Below are 6,180 nucleotides of genomic sequence, written 5' to 3' on the forward strand. Positions count from 1 at the left end.
CATAACTATTGGAACAGACACTAAGAATTTAAAACATTTTTTAATGCTTATTTATCTTTGAGAGACAGAGAGAGACAGAGCATGAGTGGGGGAGGGGGAGAGAGAGAGGGAGACACAGAATTCAAAGCAGGTTCCAGGCTCTGAGCTGTCAGCACAGAGCCCGATGTGGGGCTCGAACACACGAACCATGAGATCATGACCTGAGCCAAAGTCGGACACCTAACCAAATGAGTCACCCAGGCACCCCCAGACACTAAGAATTTTAAATAAATATGATAAATATCTTAAGAAGAAAAGGGAAATTATTAGTAAGATCAAGCAAGAAAGAAAAATAATTTTCGAAAAACCCTAGTGGAAACATTAAGTATGAAGAATGCAATAGATGAAATAAAGAACAAACAGATGGAATAAATAGCAGAATGGAGACAGCTGAAGTATGGATTGGGTTTGAAGATCAGTGTGAGGAAGTCTCCCAAAAGCAGCTGGAAAGGACACAATTCTAGCTCGAGGCACTTTGTAATTTTAGCAGGAGAGAGACAGACCATAAGAAATAAACAAAATGAATACATGAATTAATGAATGACTTCTCTAGTATGCTAGAAGTTAATAGATGTTGTGGGGAAAACAGTGAACAAAGACTGGAATAATGATACAGTTGGGTATTTAGGGGAGGAGAATTCCAAGCAAAAGGAACGATTAGGGCAAAGGCCCTGAGGCAGGAACATACCTGGTCATATTTAAGGAGTAGCAAGTAGGCCAGAGCAATCTAGTGGAGTGAGCAAGGGGGGAGGGGGGGGAATGGACCAAAATCATAGAATAGGAAATGAGGTTAAAGGGGTATGGGATGGGAGTAGGCGATCATGTAGGTAGGCATTATAAAGACTTGGGTTTTTACTCTAAATGAAACAAGGAGCTGTTGACAGAGCAGTCACCTGCTAGAATTCATCCTTAAATCCTGTAAAGGATTCATCCGGTTGCTCTGTTAAGAATATCCTGTATCAGGGGGTACCTGGGTGGCTCTGTCAGTTAAGCGTCCCACATCGGGCTCTGTGCTGACTTCAGCTCAGGTCATGATCTCGCGGTTTGTGAGTTCCAGTCCCGTATCAGGCTCTTTGCTGACAGCTCGGAGCCTGGAGCCTGCTTCGGATTCTGTGTGGCCCCCTCTCTCTCTGCCCCTCCCCTACTTTCTCTCTCCCAAGAATAAATAAACATAAAAAAAAAAAAAAGAATACCCCGTATCAGGGTGCCTGGGTGACTCCATCGGCTGAGCGTCCAACTCTTGATTTTGGCTCAGGTCATGATCTCAGGGGTTGTGGGATCAAGCCCCGCTTCTGGCTTCACACTGAGCATGGTGCATACTTAGGATTCCCTCCCTCTCTCCCTCTCCATCTTTTCCTCTGGTCCTCTCTCTCTCTCAAAAAAAAAAAGAAGAAGAAGAAGAAGAAGAAGAAGAAGAAGAAGAAGAAGAAGAAGAAAGAAAGAAAGAAAGAAAGAAAGAGAAAAAGGAAAAGAAAAAGAAAATCCTGTACCAAGAAAGGGAAGAAACAGAAAGACACGTTAGGAAGCCATTGCAGCAATGCAGGTGAGAGAGACCCAATGGCAGCAGAGCATAAACCAGGTGGGTAGCAGCAGAGAGGTGGTGAGAAGTATCTCGATTCTGGATGTATTCTGAAGATGGCGCCTACATGACTTCCTGACATTTTGATTACAACCTGTATGCAGATGTTAAGGATAATCCCCATTTGGTCCTTTTGCAGCATTTTTTATATCACTCCATCTTAGTTTTTTTTTTTTTTAATTATTTTACCTTCTGTCATCACCTAAATGTTGGCGTTCTCTAAGCCTGTGTCTACAACTCTACCCCATTCGATATTCTATGCCTTGGTGAGACCATCTACCCTCATGGCATTATCTGTTGCTATCATCAAGTCATTTGAAAATTCCTATCCCCTTCCTAGTCTTCTCATGTTCTGCCGGGTCTTGCTTCTAGCTGTCTGCTGGACATGTCTACCTGAACTGTGGGCTGGGAACTCAAATGTTCTTTTCTGACTCTGGAACCCCCTACTTCTATGTATGCCCAATCACTTCTTTGTTAAGCATCTTGCCATTTTGCCAGCAAGAACGGGTCAAGACATCCAGTTACCATGGACTCCTTCCTCACTTTTTTTTAACATTTATTTTTGAGAGAGAGAGAGAGAGAGCACGCACGTGAGTGGAGGAGGGACAGAGAGAGGGACACACAGAATCCAAAGCAGGCTCCAGGCTCTGAGCTGTCAGCACAGATATGGGGGCTCAAACTCATGAACCATGAGATCATGACCTGAGCCAAAGTGTGATGCTTAACCACCGAATGAGCCACCCAGGCGCCCCTCCTTCGTCACTTCTTAATGTCCGCTTTGCTACCAAGTCCTTTCAGTTTTACCTGCTACAAGGCCTGGCTCAAATGCCACATTCTCAGTGGAACTGGACTCAATTTCAATATTTTAAAGTAGTTCCTCCTCGCACTTTTATAGTTTTAGGCTTTACATTTAGGTCAGTGATCCATGTGGAGTAACTGGTTGTATGTGGCATGCAATTAGAGGCTTATTTCTATTTTGTTTTGTTTTGTTTACGTATGTATCTCCAATTGTCCCAGCACTGTTTGTTGACAGGGTATGTACTGAATTTCTTTAGAATATCTGGTGAGAAAGTATAATGGTACAACTACTTTGAAAAACAATTTGGCAGGATCTTTAAATGGAATATTACTTGGCAATCAAAAAGAACGACATCTTGCCATTTGCAACAATGTGGATGGAACTATAGGGTATTATGCTAAATGAAATAAGCCAGTCAGAGAAAGACAAATATCCTATGATTTCACTCATTTGTGGAATTTAAGAAACACAACAGATGAACACAGGGGAAGGGAAGGAAAAACAAAATAAGATAAAAACAGAGATAGAGGCAAACCATAAGAGACTCTTAAATACAGAGAACAAACTGAGGGTTGCTCAAGAGGAAGTGAGTGAGGGGAGGTGGCTAAATGGGGGATGGGCATTAAGAAGGGCACTTGTTGGGATGCACACTGGGTGTTATATGTAAGTGACGAATCACTGGGTTCTACCCCTGAAACCAGTAAAACACAGTATGTTAACTAACTTTAATTTAAATAAATATTTTTTTAAGTCAAATGTACACCTGCTACATGACCCAATGATTCCACTTCTAGCTATGTACCCAAGAGAAACAAAAGTATACAGCTATTTAAAGACTTGTATATGAATGTTCCCAGCAGCTTTATCAGCAATAGCCCCAAACCGAATGCCCATCACCAGGTAAATGAAAAAATAAACTGTGGCACATCTATACAGTGGAATACTACTCATCAATAAAAAGGAATGAACTAACGATACATGCAACAACATGCATGCATTTCCAAATCATTACGACAAATGAAGGCAGCCAGACAAAAATGGATTACATTCTGTATGACTCCATGTACACGAAACTCTAAAAAAAAATGCAAACAAATCTAGAGTGACATAAAGCATATCAGCGGCTGCCTAGAGATGGTGGGGGGAATGGAAGCAGGGATTACACAGGGACACAAGGAAAATCTGGGAGTAATGAATATGTTCACTGTCTTGACTGTGGTGATAATTTCACTGATGTATACATGTCAAAATGTGCCAAATTGTGCCTTTTAAATCCATCTCTTCTGAATCTTTTTTTTTCTTAATTTTTATTTATGTAGGGGCACATGGGTGGCTCAGTTGGTTAAGCATCTGACTCTTAATTTTGGCTCAGGTCATGATCTCACAGTTCATGGGTTCAAGCCCCATATCGGCTCTGCACTGACAGTGTGGAGCCTGCTTGGGATACTGTCTCTCTCCTCTCTCTGCCCCTCTTGCACTCTCTCTCTCTCTCTCTCAAAATAAATAAACTTACAAAAAATAAAATAAATGTTTATTTTTGAGAGCACGCGAGCATACGTGCACAAGTGAGCAAGGAGGGGCAGAGAGAGAAGGAAAAAGAGAATCCCAAGCAGAAAGAGAGGGAGAGACAATGCCAAGCAGGCTCCACACTGTCAGTGTAGAGCCTGATGCAGGGCTCGAACCCATGCACCGTGAGATCGTGACCTGAGCCGAAATCAAGAGTCAGATGCGTAACTGACTAAGCCACCCAGGTGCCCCTCTTCTGCATGTTCTGTTGCATCCATAGTGTTCTGACTTGGGTGAGATACAGGTGACCTCTTTTAGAAGATATATAGTAGCCATTTTTGTATCCATATACAGTGTTTTAACACATTTCCGGCCATGCTGTGTTTCACAAGGCTTTGCTGATATGAAACAAATATAGATAAATCAATGGCTCTGCTGTAAAAAACTGTAATTAGTTAGATGGGGATAATGACTATTGTAAGGAAGTTAATTTTTCTTGGATACATTTATGAGTTTAATCCAATTTTAATAAAAATTATCATGGCTTTTTAAAACTTCATTCAGACTATACCAAAGAATAAATGAGTGAGAATGATCAAGGAAGTTTTGGCAAAGAAGAGTGGCACTGAAGCTTGTCTTAACAGATATTACTAAGTAGCTGCAATAATCAAAATAATGGGGATCTCACATCAGAGTAAAGCAACGGTACAAACTGTTATGTCCGCAAACAAGCCCTAAACTGTGAACACAGTCTTAGTATATGACTCACATGTGGTACCACAGGTTAGAGAGGAAAGGAAGGAGTTATTCAGTAAATGGTATAGGATAGCCTGATTAACTTCTCTTGAGTGCAAAAAAAAAAAAAAAAAAAAAAAAAAAGGTATTTTGCCCATATACCAAAGTAAATTCTAAGTAAATTAAACTGGGGGTTATTTAGAAGTAGGTAGAGGAGGAGGACGCCTGGGTGGCTCAGTCAATTAAGCATGTGACTCTTGATTTCAGCTCAGGTCATTATCTCACCGGTTCCTGAGATCAATCCCCCAGTTGGGCTCTATGCTGACAGTGGGTAGCCAGCTTGGGATTCCCTCTCTCTCTCTCTCTCTCTCTCTATCTCTCTCTCTCTCTCAAAAATAAACTTAAAAGAAAAATAGGCAATAAACATTTGAAAACTGTTTCATCTTGTTTATAATTTAACGGCTAGTAATTAAAGAAATTCAAATTAGGCAGATATTATTTTTCCACCAAATGGGCAAAAAAGTTACGTAAGGCTGGCAAGGAATGAGGAAACAGGCACTCCCAAGGTTTGCTGATGGGACTGAAGGGCAATTGGCAGGATGTAGAAGCAGCCTCGGAGTGTCTATACTGTTGTTTGCTCCGTGATTCCACTTCTAAGGATCCATTCTAAAGAAATAATCATTTATATTCAAGGTGCTTTATGCAAACAATCCCCCCACAGGAATGTGAGCTCTGTGGAGGCAGGAATTGTATCATCTTTGTTTACAGCTATATCCCAATGATAAAGCAGAGCCAGGCACAGAGAAAGCACCCCCAAAATATTGTTGAATGGATATTTTCACTTTCTAAAGTTTTTATTATGAAGTATTTTAGGTAAATGAAAAAGGTATATATTTTTTAAACGTAATAGTGATTTATTTTGGCAGGTGGGAGGAGAGGAGCAGAGAGAGGGAGAGAGAGAATCCCAAGCAGGCTCCAGCTGTCAGCACAGACCCCGACTCAGGGCTTCATCTCATGAACCATGAAATCATGCCCTGAGTTGAAATTAAGAGTCAGATTCTTGGGGCCCCTGGGTGGCTCAGTTGGTTGAGTATCCGACATCAGCTTGGGTCATGATCTCATGGTTTGTGAGTTCGAGTCCTGCATCAAGCTCTGTGCTGACAGCTCGGAGCCTGCAGCATGCTTCGGATTCTGTCTCCCTCTCTCTCTGCTCCTCCCCCCCCCCCACCACTGTCTCTGTCTCCTTCAAAAATAAATAAACATTAAAAAAAAATTTTTTTAAACAGAATCGATTCTTAACCGACTGAGCCACCCAGGTGCCCCCAAAATGTACATTTTTTGAAAATACAAAACACCCAAGTATCCACTGCTTGATTTAGAAAAGAAAACATTACCATTATGGCTGAAGTCCCCTGTTGCATGTATTAGTTTCAAAGTAGGAAAAGGACAAAAATACAAAGCAAATTCACCATAACCTTCTGATCAGGCCAAAAATTCTACACAAAATTTTCCTTTTTCTCTC

This window comes from Lynx canadensis, chromosome A1 (assembly GCF_007474595.2).
Source record: "Lynx canadensis isolate LIC74 chromosome A1, mLynCan4.pri.v2, whole genome shotgun sequence".
Taxonomy (NCBI): domain Eukaryota; kingdom Metazoa; phylum Chordata; class Mammalia; order Carnivora; family Felidae; genus Lynx; species Lynx canadensis.